The sequence below is a fragment of the Alligator sinensis genome, unplaced genomic scaffold (genome assembly GCF_000455745.1).
Source record: "Alligator sinensis unplaced genomic scaffold, ASM45574v1 scaffold222_1, whole genome shotgun sequence".
NCBI classification, from domain to species: domain Eukaryota; kingdom Metazoa; phylum Chordata; order Crocodylia; family Alligatoridae; genus Alligator; species Alligator sinensis.
In genome coordinates this window covers 1,215,734-1,227,202 of record NW_005841912.1, presented here as the reverse complement: position 1 = coordinate 1,227,202, position 11,469 = coordinate 1,215,734, and the positions used below count along the sequence as shown (strand labels likewise).

Genomic DNA, 11,469 nt, shown 5'->3' with positions numbered 1-11,469 from the left:
CCTGGGCATGTTGCAACTCTCTTTCCATTGACCACTTCTCCCTGTACAGGACGTTGAGGTCGTTCATGTGGGCTAGGATTCTTGTCTCTGGCCCCAGACTTTGGCCATCAATTTATAGTCAAAGCTCAAGAGCATTATAGTTCTCCAGCTCTTGAACTCCTGCCTTGCTTCCTTTTCTAAAATAAGGGTTATGAGGCCCTGATACATCCCAGCCCCCAAGTGGTCCTTCTGCAATCACTCCCTATACACCAGTAGGTTCAGGTCTATTTGATTCCAGAAGGTGATGTAGAATAGGTCTGTGTGATGCTTTGGTAGCTGATTTTATTCAGAGGAGATTCGGCCTGATTCGGAGGCCGAATCTCTGAATCCGAATTGAACTGGGACACCAATTAAAAGCTCCAAATCAATTCAAAGCATTCAAACCGATTCAGAAAAGAATTGGAAAAGATTTGGCAATTCAGCCATAAACTAAACAGGCAGCTGACACAATTGTCTCTGCCTGTTAAGTTTGTTGTGGTTGGGGGAGGAGGAAGGGGAGGGGCATGGGGGAGGGAGGAATTGGGGCTGGAGCTGGAACAAGCTGCCCAGCCAGGGTGGGGCAGGCACGGGATGTGGATGGAGTGGCACTGGGAGCGGGGGCTCTGCCCTGCTACCACTTGCCTAGCCAGGGTGGGGGGGTGGGCGGGATGTGGGCATGGCTTGCTCCAAGTGGAAGGGGGCAAGTGGCAGCAAGACATTGCCCCCGCTCCCAGCGCTGCCATGCCCACATCCTGCAGATGAGGCACAGGGAAACTTAGCAACCTGGCTGTGCTTCACCTGATGGAGGGTGGGGCCACACTAAACATATGTGCCAGATTTAGAGAGGGGGTGACAGAGGGATGAATTGTTTGGGGCTCCACTTTATGATCTATGCTATGTTTTGGAGGCTGATGAAGAACCAGAAATCATTTGAAATGGGAAAGTTAAGTGCATCTCAGTTGTGGGAGTGGAGAGGAATAAAAATATATCCAATGTAGTGGTTCACCATGACCTGAGAAACAGTCAGAAGAGGGACTGCACTTAACAGGCACTCCTATATTTTTTACTCAGATGGGTTGCACTATCGTATTCTTGGCTTGGCAGGGGAGTCACCATGCACCACAATCTTCTCAGCTTTGAATGATTCAGTGTACTTAGTGTGTGAAGGCCTGTCCCTTGCACTGCAGGCAGGTAAGGTGGCCCCTGCAAGAGTCTACAAATATCTCCAAACGTATCTCAGCTACACAATTTATGGCAGTGGGGGATTGTTCTCTGGCTTTTCCTTTAGCTGCTTCTTTTGGCTAAGGTCAAACGTGTCTGGTGGGCTTCTGAACTCTCAGGTCTCTAGGATGGGAGCTTGCATGTAGGATGCCTGACATGGATTTGGGAGTATTTGAAGCCCCAGACTGAAGAGTATGGGTGGCAGGATGCTTGCTGGTGGTAGTACCACACAGACTTGAATGATTGAGCTCTGCTCAATTGAAATTTGGAGCTGATTTGGACTTGGAAATGAATTTTTTTTTAAAACAGCATTTTGGGCACCAGGGGAGGGTGTTAAAACAAGCTCTAGCATCCTCACGTGCCAGCCTGATCTTGCAGTAGCTCCAGGCGTCATGCTCATTTCCTCCTGGGGGTGCAACTGCTTATTTTTTCTTAAGGGCCGTACACACAAAAAAAGTTTCCAATTAGCTTGTTTGTTCAATATGAACCGTGTGTTTTATGCAAAAAAAAATCAGTTTCACGGCTGGCTTCCATTGTTGAGCTCTTGCTGCTTTTGGCAGTAGTTTAATGATAGACAATGTATTTAGCATGATTTCATTGTATTCAATTACAAGGCAAGGGGCATTTTTCCTCATGCCAACTGGGGGGACCTCATTTTATATTCAAGTAGATATGGTAAGTACCTTAAATATAAATTCAGAGACTGCTCAGGCTGTTAATGGCTGTGTCTACATGAGACACTACTGAGCAGTGGTTACTACACATTTATTTAGTACTTGTATAAACAAGTACTAAATAAGAGCACAGTAACCTGAGTTACTGTGCAGTACTGCTAGCAAATGCCTTTTTTGTGATGCTACTGCACAGTAGTCTAATACTACTGTACAGTAGTGTCATGTCACAGTTTTTGCTATGCAACACTACTGCACAGTAGTACTGGGCTACTGAGCAGTCAGCGTCTTGCATAGACGCAGCCACTGACCAATGGATAAAGAAAGGATTTTGGTCTCCTTTACTATTCACCCAGCTTTTCCTGTGAACACAAAATTCATTCAAACATTTTTAATATCTATATTTCTCTTCAGATACAGCTAGAGTGAACAGTGGCTTGTTTGCTGTGTTTCTGTAGTCTGAGCTAGAAGCTTTGTGGGAATGGTGGATAGATTAGGATGTTGGGGTTTCTTGTTTCTTTTTTTTCCCTGTCTACTAAAATTTGGTGTTACAGAAGTCAATGAATGCTACAGAAAGTTCATCCATTCAGAATATCAGGTTACTTGACATAAGCAACAAAATATGGATTCATGAGAATAATACTAGGTGCCACATTAAAAAAAAAAATCTTGGCCTGCATTCCAAAGAGTTGTGGGCCAAGTTTTCAATATAGGTCATCATCCAACAAGTCATCATCCACTTGTTTAGACATGTAAGTAAAGGGGCTAGATTTTCTACACTACTCAGTAGCTCCTGCTGAGATCAGTAGGGTTGCCTGGGTACACTGCTCTTTTGAAAATTTGCCCATTTTATTTAGCTGCCTACATGGGAGCAGTTTTGAAAATCTAGCTCTCCAATGATTTTGCTTGTAAATGTCCGCCCTCAGAACATTCCTGCAGTGCGAACAGGCTCAGGCCCTGCTTTCTCCTGTGCCAAGAAACAATGAGAGTTTGCAGCCACTTTATAAAGCCCTAAAAGAAGTGCTTCTATAGTCTTTGCCTGAAGAATAACAGCGGTCTGAAGCCAATGGCTAGTGAGTTAGACCATGGATCATGCATTTACCTTTGGATTACAACATTCTTTTCTGTTTGTGTCATCATTTGCTGCCTCTGACATACAAACTTTTACGGCAATACATGCTTGTATAATTACTCCTCTTCTTGTGGTCTTCCCTGATTTGTATACTTAGTCATGAATAAGAATGCAATTGATTGCCTTCTGTGGTACCCACTTTCAGGAGCTGCCAAAACAAGATTTTAATGTATCAGTTGTTTTCTGTCTCTGTAACAGGCACTAAACCACTCAGTCCCTCCTCATATTTCATGATCGCCTGGCTGTGAGACCACAAGTATACAGAAATGATGGAAGTTTCTGCTTATACCCTGGCAGAGCCTGGTCACCTGGTTAGACAAGTTCTGTTTCTGGAATCTGGATTGTGTGCAGCTGATTGCCTAATGTAGTGGTGCTCAACTTTTTGGCCCTGTGGGCCATCAATTAGTGCAGGGCCAGTGCTGGATTGGACACCATGCTGCCTTCACCTGGTCTGGCATGCCAGGATCAGGCCCTGGGGCCTTGCACTGCCCCACACATAGCCCAACATCTTGTGCACAGGGCCACATTATCTGGTCCATGGGACTCCCCATGGGTCTAGAAGTTTGGCAGACCCATAAGGAGCCCTGTCAGCCAGTTAACACTGCTCTGGGAGCCAGATACATAGGCTGCATGCTGTGTGGGTCACATGCCACACTGCATTGTACTGCATGATGAACACTTCTCACTGCACCAGGATGTATGCCCTACCATACTGCACAGCAGGCAAACCCTACTGCACCACATTGGAGCCCCATACCACACAGGGTCCTTACGTCCCCCCAAAACCCCTAGCCACAGGCTCACTCCCTGCACAGGCTATGCCAAACTGCCCTGCACCCAGGAAGCAGAATCTGGAGGAGAGAGGAGGAGTCTAGAGGCTCCAGCAGCAGCAGCAAGAGCGATAGATGGAGCAGTGCCCAGACTGGGAGCCCAGGGACCACAGGTTAACCCCTCAGGGGGTGCATGCAGGCCATAGACCACCAATTATACAGTCCTAGTACAGAAGTGTCCAGCTACTGTGTCCAGTTTTGGACCCCACATTTCAAGAAGGCTCTGGACAGTTTGGTAAGAGTCCAGTGTAGAGCAAGAAAAATTATTAGGGGCCTGAGAAGCAAGAGTTACAAGGAAAAGTGGAAAGAACAAGATTTATTTAGTCTGGAGAAGGGAAGACTGAGGTGGGATTTTATAAGAGACTTCAAATAGCACAATTATAGAGACGATGGAGATAGGCTTTTCTGTGTGGCTGTAGGGGACAGGACTGGGAGCAATGGCCTCAAGCTTTAGCAGAGGAAATTTACGTTGGGGTTTGGGAAGAACTTTCTGACTATGAGAGTGATCAAGCATAGGAACAAGCTGCCTAGAGAAATTGTGGAATCTTCATCCTTGGAAATTTTCAAAAGCAGGTGAGACAAACACTTGGCTGGGATGGCTTAGTCAGAGATGATCCTGCCCTGAGCGAGGGTTTGGACTAGATGACCTTGTGAGCTCCCTTCCAGCCCTACTTTCCTATGATTTTATGTGGGAGCTGGATTGCTTAATTGTGATTGTGTAGGAAAATCATGTGATAATTTTTCATAACCCAAACTTAATAAATGCTGTCAGTGGGCGTGTCTATACATGCTAGTAGTGTGCCATAGGCTTACTGCGCAGTAAAATAAGGCACAGTAAGCTTTCCCCAGGAATATGTCTATATTTGTGGCCATCGGCAGCAAATTTGCTCTTATAGGAGCAGTTCAGTGAAGAGCTCATTTTGCCCTGCTCTGTGTCACTACACCAACCAGGGGGAACTTCAGACTCCCCCAGGTGTCAGCCCAAGGCTGCCAGGGAGCACTGGCATCAGGCCTGGGCTGCAGAGGGTGGGAGGAGCTGTCCTGCCTCCAGGGAAACTGCCTCCCAGCCACTGCCTTGATTGGCATGGGCTGGGGCTGAGAAACTGTTGATTGGGGTGTGGGGCTGGGAGACAGATGCCTGGGGAAGGGAACAGTTCCCCAGCCTCTGTGCATGCTGATCAGGGTATGGGGCTGGGAGGCAGCTGCCCGGTGACAGGACAGTTCCCCTGCCCACTGCTGCCTGGGCTGATGGGGAGCAAGTTGCTCCTGGTCAGCTGTCTACACATGCGCTACTACATGGTAAATCTATCTGTATCTACAGTACTAGCTAACCATGCAATAGACTAATTTACTGCACAGTAAATGCCATGCCCATATAGACAGTGACTCTCTACTGAGCAGTCTATGAGTTCATATCAGCTCCGAAAAAAGAGCTACAGCCTGCTTATGTGGTATCACAGGCACTGAACTGGAGACCTCGGGAGTTAACAAGCATGAATTACTGCATCTGGAATCAAAAAGCCAAGGTTCTTTAGTGGGGTTGTAATGGACTCGTACTCAAGTAACTATTCTGCATGCATTTCAGAGGTGCAAATACATCTATGCAATTTCCTTCATTCAGCATGTCTACTAGGTGTCTGCATGGTGCTTTAACATTACCCTAGGCTGGGTTTAACTTCTGGGCAAAGGGTCAGGTCAGCTCTTGGGCAACTGACAGAGAGTTTGATCGTCTTCAAGATTAAGCTGTTTTGGCTCATCACAATTGTGCTCTCGCTCCTCATCACGTCAAATGCGTTTGGTGAGTTACCTCACAGGAAAGCAAACTATCAGTGGCTGACGAAACTGGGTACTGCTCCCTCCTGAATACTGCAGATGTTACATATTTGTTGGCAAGTCATGTTTGCTGATTGAGAAGCATTTCCTTCTAGGCAGCGTTAAGCAATCCTACAGGGAGTCTTTTAGTTTCTATTATGTGAACTGAGTTGTTGCTGCCTCTTTTCTGACCTAGTGTCAGTCAAAATGACCTCATTATTACAGGGTACTTGAAACTCAGGTCAGTCTTAAAAAATCTGAATGTACCCTAAACAGAATCAGTTGAATTAATGCTGAATCATATTGGAATTCACATAAAGACGTGTTTGTGACAAATTAATATGTTAGGATGAAACAACTTCTAGCAAATGTTAGTTGAATAACCGATGAATGAAACTGCTTTTAAAAATGCACAAGTATATTTTGGCTTTCAGTGTCAGCAGCTCAACTGGGACAACAGACGTCAAAACACTTCTTGGCAGCTTTCAGAACAGTTGTGTGAGATTTTTATATTAGTGTAGAAGGAAACCATAAAGAACCCTGGACTATATTACAGCCTAAGATCACTATTATTCCATTGCACAAGATTTGGAAATAGCCTGGTGATTTTCTTGAAGTGACAGATTATGCTTCAGTTCCCAGTAGGCCCAGCCTGAACTGTGGGCGGTTTGTGTTTTTTCCTTGAAGAGCCTTTCTTGTATATTAGATCTACGTAACATCTATTTTTTATTGAAAATTATATCACGTGCTAGTGCCAAGGCAGAACATGACACAGCCACACTTGCTGCTTTCCATGATCTAATTTTTTTTTTCTATACAGATAGCAGAAATGAATCATACTTAAAGAAATAGCATGGAAGATTCCTTTATGAAACCTATGTGATTGGAGATACATAGAAGATGCATTTGCACTGTTCAGAGCAGCAAAATAGCAACATATATGAAGCTGTTACTACTGTTTAATGATTTCTACATATGGTGTAGTAGGTGATTTAGTAACAAATATCATGATATATTTCAGTCTGCCATACCAGCTACAGGGCCTAAAATTGCTGTTTAAAGCTTTGTACACATATTCATTAGCATATCTAGTAACAGGTGTTTTGTTTATACAGAACTATAGAGTACTAGAGGCAGACAAATCCTGTCTGACTGTGACTTTAGATCAACACGGCTACAATCAATATCCCTAATACCTACTAGAAGACACAGATCACTCTCTTAACAGAGAAAACCTTTGTTATATAAAAAGATAAGAAAGTGAGCAGTATTGTACTATCAATTATTAGTTCTAAGCAGCTTCAACACTGTTGCCATAATATAACCCATGTATCGTCCAAATACTTCCATTACAAATAAGAATATCCGATGTATTTAAGCACCAACTGTTTCTATATTCCTTATCTAACTAAAGTACAGTCTAAAATCAGTCATGAAACCCCTGACACCTTCAAAGCCAATGGGAATCTTGCCTGGGGTTGCCAACTCTCAAGGATTGCCCTGGAGTCTCCAGGAATTAGATATAAATCTCCAGGAGACTACTGAAAGTCACCTGGGAGATAAATGATAGGGCATTCATTAAAATAAGTATTAAATGTTGAATCTGACATATACTAGTCCGGTGGGTTTTTAAAATGTCATAGTATCGTGCATTTGCCTTCTTGATGTAAAGCCGACGCACCATAATCTGCAACTGATATACGCAAGCACATGGGCACGTTTGCATTGTGTGTGTCAGGCACGTTAGTGTTCCAGAAACCTCCTGGAATAGATTCAGAGTTGGCAACCCTAGTCTTGCCATTGATGTAAATAAAACTAAGATTTCACCAGTTGGTCCCAGAACAGAGCTGCTATTGAGCTGTCATTTTTAAAGGAGGAAGCCGGCATGCGCAGCACACTGCCTCATAAAGAAAAATAAACCACAAACATGCAAAAGCTTGTCTCCAAACAAGCAAAACCTGACACATGGCGTTACATATTATAAACAACTACTGCTGACCTAAAGTTTTTGTTTAATTGTCTTTTATTTACTTTCCTCTTCCTTCCAAATAATGGTAATAAAGAGAGGACAGAGAATCATAAAAAAAAAGGGGGTTTTGGGTTTTTTTTAGTTTTAAAGTCTACATGGGCTTGTCCTTCTGGTTCCTGCGCATCCATGAGAGACATATCTCATTTGATTTGTAGCTTACACTGATTCAAAATAAGAGAAGTAGTACTTTTGATAAGGAAGTATCACTTTGTCCTAGAAACATTAAACCTGAAAGCAGTTCTACAAGTACGCACACAGGGGTAGCTGGTTTTGAACTAGGAATGCTACTTGGGCCAGTCTCTACTTGATGAAGCTTTGATGTGGTATGGGGAAGGCCCATCAATACTCAGAAAAAGCTTCCACTGACTTCTGAAAGCTTTCTCAGTCAAAACTTTAGGGGACCACGTCAGATGGCAGCCATGTGCTTTGAACAGAAAACAACGACCCTCAATTCTCATAACTGCTCGGATTTAAGAAGATTCCTGGTTGTTATGAAGAGGTGCTTCTTTATGCATGCTTTAACTGTTCTAATAACTGATACTATTTAGACCAGGGGTGGGCAATTATTTCAGCTGGAAGGCCACTTAACAAGATTGGTGAGCTATCAGGAAGCGCACACATAAAATCTTTCACAAGATATCGTTTTAACAAATACAGTACTAGGTAAAAAACAAATAATATACTAAAAATGAAGAATCTACTATATTTTAATGTTATTTCAAAAACTATTTTTTGTCCTGATTTTATGTATTTTGTCCTGATTTATATATTTTTTTATAGAAGCAATAGCATAATAGTTCGAAATAAAATATTACTTTTGTATTGTGTGGGGTGGGGATGTGTGGAGGGCATGGTGTGTGTGGGAAGGGCTGTGGGTGTATGCACGGGAGGTGTGTACATGGGTGTGTGTGGGGGTGTATGTGGGGGGTATGTGTGGATGGTGTGGATGGAGGGGGTGTATGGGGGGGCTGCAGGGTGTGTATGAAGGGGGTAGGCATGTATGTGGGGGTGTATGTCGGGGGGAGGGGAGGCTGCCCACATGCTAGGTCCCAGAGCCGGCCAGGGCTGGGGAGAGGGAGGGAGGGAGTGGAGGACAAGGGGCACATGCAGTACAGCTTGCCTGGGCAGTGTGGTGCAGGTGTAGGTGCAGGTCTGGTCTGCTCCTCCTCACCCCCCATGTGGCCCGTGGCTGCCCCTGCAGCCCTCTGCATGGAGCCATGTCATGCCAGCTCCCACCTAGGACAGCCCATGCCCACCCTGGGAAGCCTTGCACTCGCCAGACAGTGCCACCCTAGCCCCAGCCAGTGTGCACAGCTTCCCAGCAGGGCTGCTGCTGCAGCCACCCAAGTACTGCTTGGCTCCCCCACATCCAGAGGCTCCTTCTTCTCCTCTTCCTGCCCCTACTTCACCACTGCAGGCAGCAGGTAAAGCTGGGAAGGCATGGGAATGCATGCTGGGCAGCAGATGCCCAGCCAGTGGGGGAGAAGCTGCCGCTGGCCAGCTCCTGCTCCAGCTCCTAGCCACCTTCCACCCTCTCCACCCACTCAGCAGGATGAGCAGCTACCTGCAAGCAGCCAAATGAACAGAAGGCAGCTGGGAGCTGGAGCTGGAACCCTGTGCACTAGGCCAGGAGCTGCCTGGCTGTAGCTTCCCTTCTGCCTGGCTAGGTACATGGTGCCTCACGTGTGTCTCCATGGCTGCCATTGCATCCCTACACTACCTGCTGCCCAGAGCAGCACAGCAGGGGCAGGAAGAGGAGGAGCTACTGAAATGAGGGAAACTGAGCAATACCCATACAGCTTCAGCTGTACTGGGAGCAATCCTGCTGGCAGAGGTGACACATAGGGGGTGCACGGGGGTGCATGTGCACCCCCTGAGAATGCCGGTGCACCCCCCAACCGGCCACGCTTGCTGCTTAGGTGATTGGCAGGTGGGGCAGGCAGGAGTGCCCGTCCGCCCCCTGCAAGTGCCGGCTGATCACTGCAGCCGCTCCCAAAAGCAGCTGCAGCCACTTCTGGAAGTGGCCACAGCAATCGGCCATCGCGGGATCAGTTGCAGGGGACCCCTGCCACCCCGGGCAGAGAGATCTGTTGTGGGGGACACCCCCCTGGTCAGTGGGATCAGCCACGGGGGACCCCCCCACCGGTTGGTGGGACTGGTCACAAGGCGGGGGGCACATGCTCCCCCCGACTAAGGTGGCACCAGTTGTCCATGTCTGCTGGGAAGCTGTACACTCTGGTAGGGGCTGCAGCAATCAGTGGGTGTGGGTAGGAGTAAGGTGCAGGCTGCCCCGGGGGGAGTGGGTAGGTCTTGGCCCCATGTGGAACACCATGGGGGCAGCTGTGGGCCAGATACAATCAATTGGTGGGTTCCCACCGGTGGGCCAGATCTGGCCTGCAGGCTGTATTTTGCCCACCCCTGATCCAGACAGTTTCATTGCTTCCGCAATGTGTCACATGGTTGTTAGAACAAGAAATGCTCAGCTGTGCTGTAGCTTTCCTATTTGACAAAGACTTACTGGCCGTAAAGATGGCATGTGAGATTGTAAAATAAAGAAACATACAGATATGCCAGTGGCCTGAACTGAAAGATCATTCTCTGGTACTATCCGACTCCAATGATTTGCCATAAAACAGAGGTGGAGTTTTAGATTCGGTGGTGATTTGAAATTGGTCATTAGATGCCAGTGAGTTCATACTTGGATCCAGGAGGAAAGAAAGGATTAGCTCAGCTCCCGTGAAACTGTGGAATGTGATTCCCGTGCAAAGAAACCACGATGACCACAAAGCTATGATCTTGGCCTTCCTCATCTCTGTCTGCAACGATTTGGCAACTAAGGAGAGAACTGGCATGCAAGCCTGAAGGCATCTCAGTAATAAAAAATAAACGACATAACCCTGGGGTCCATACGACTCAGGGCAAAGTAAGGTTTATGCTGCTGTCCAGGTTTCGGCGAAGTTAGCAAAGCTAACTGCACTTTATCGTGCATCAGCAGATGCATGACGAACAGAACCAAGGAGGTGATACTTCCCCTCTATCGGGCACTGGTCAGACCGCAGTTGGAGTACTGTGTGCAATTCTGGTCACCGCACTTTAAGAGGGATGTGGATAACCTGGAGAGGGTCCAGAGAAGGGCCACTCGTATGGTTAAGGACTTGCAGGCCAAGCCCTATGAGGAGAGACTGGGGCACCTGGACCTCTTCAGCCTCCGCAAGAGAAGGTTGAGAGGCGACCTTGTGGCTGCCTATAAGTTCATCACGGGGGCACAGAAGGGAATTGGTGAGGCTCTACTCACCAAGGCGCCCCTGGGGGTCACAAGAAATAATGGTCATAAACTAGCAGAGAGCAGATTTAGACTGGACATTAGGAAGAACTTCTTCACAGTTCGAGTGGCCAGGGTCTGGAACGGGCTCCCAAGGGAGGTGGTGCTCTCCCCTACCCTGGGGGTCTTCAAGAGGAGGTTGGATATGCATCTGGCGGGGGTCATCTAGACCCAGCCCTCTTTCCTGCCTATGCAGGGGGTCGGACTCGATGATCTATTGAGGTCCCTTCCGACCCTAACATCTATGAATCTATGAATAAGTTGCCCACCTCACCGAAGGTGGCCTTCCAGACTGAGCGTGAGTCCCTGACTGGCGGGAAGGTGCCTGGACGGGATGCGGCGCACTCCTGGCTGGCTCTGCCCCTTTCACGCCTTCACCTTCCACCCACTGGAACTGCCTACTGCTTGTGGCCCTGGCGGGGGTGGCACCTTGT

The 11,469-nt window shown here is 47.0% G+C and overlaps 1 protein-coding gene across 1 annotated transcript in view; it reads left to right on the top strand.

The window, feature by feature from the left end:
• LOC112549464 (interleukin-8-like) overlaps nucleotides 1-11,469 on the top strand; it is a 22,099-nt gene that overhangs the window by 9,629 nt on the left and 1,001 nt on the right. The gene's annotated exons all lie outside the window — the stretch shown is intronic.